This window comes from Halyomorpha halys, unplaced genomic scaffold (assembly GCF_000696795.3).
Source record: "Halyomorpha halys isolate HHAL.00 unplaced genomic scaffold, Hhal_1.1 Scaffold368.1, whole genome shotgun sequence".
Classification (NCBI taxonomy): domain Eukaryota; kingdom Metazoa; phylum Arthropoda; class Insecta; order Hemiptera; family Pentatomidae; genus Halyomorpha; species Halyomorpha halys.
In genome coordinates this window covers 884046-884971 of record NW_027111728.1, presented here as the reverse complement: position 1 = coordinate 884971, position 926 = coordinate 884046, and positions in this window count along the sequence as shown.

Genomic DNA, 926 nt, shown 5'->3' with positions numbered 1-926 from the left:
CAAGAAGAAACACCGACGGCATTAGAACCACTGAGTGACATCCAAATCGACTCGTTCACATGGAAAGGGTTCAAGTGGATTACTGTCATCGACCTTTTTAGCAAAGCGGCCATGGCCCACCTGGCTCGAGATAGGACAGCGGAGGCCGTAATAGTCGCGCTGAGAACATGGTTCCAATTTTATGGGGTCCCGAGGCGAATTTCTTCTTTCTCGAAGGGGTCGGGAGTTAGATAATGCCACAATTTGGGGAGAGATGAAGTCCTTAGAGGTAGATTGGCATATTAACACCCCAGGCCATCCCAAAAGTAGAGGGGGTATTGAACGCTTACATAGCACCCTGAGCGACCACTTGCGGGTGTATCACGTGGACAAAGGGCTGGAGCCGGACGAGGCAATGGTAAGGGCAATATCCGCATATAATCATTCCATTCATACTACTACGGGGTTTTCACCGTTCGAAGTCCTCTTTGGCCTACAAGGGAGACGTAGGAACTTTATGGACACGGCGGAGGCGGATGGGGAAATTCTGAATCATGCGATGGCCATGCGGAAGTTGTGGGAGAAAGCGAGAGGGCGAATAGAGCGGGAGAAGCGTCGGCGAGTGGAACGACAGAATCTAAACCTGCGGGATGTGATGGGAGACATTCGAATTGGGACGGTCGTGTACCGCCGTTTAGGGTCCAATAGAAGTAAGGAATCTCGGCGCTATGAGGGGCCATTCCGGGTGGTAACCATTAGGGAACATAACGTGGTAACTATTGAGAGTATACAGGAACCGAGAAAGAGGCGAACGGTTCACGTAGAACAATTAAGGTTCCCAGTGATAACAACTCCGGAGACACCTGGAGTGCCTCCTCCCTAGCTCAGATCTACAGATTTTCGTTTTTTTTTGTTGTGTTTTGTTTGTCGTGTTGTAGTATATCGGA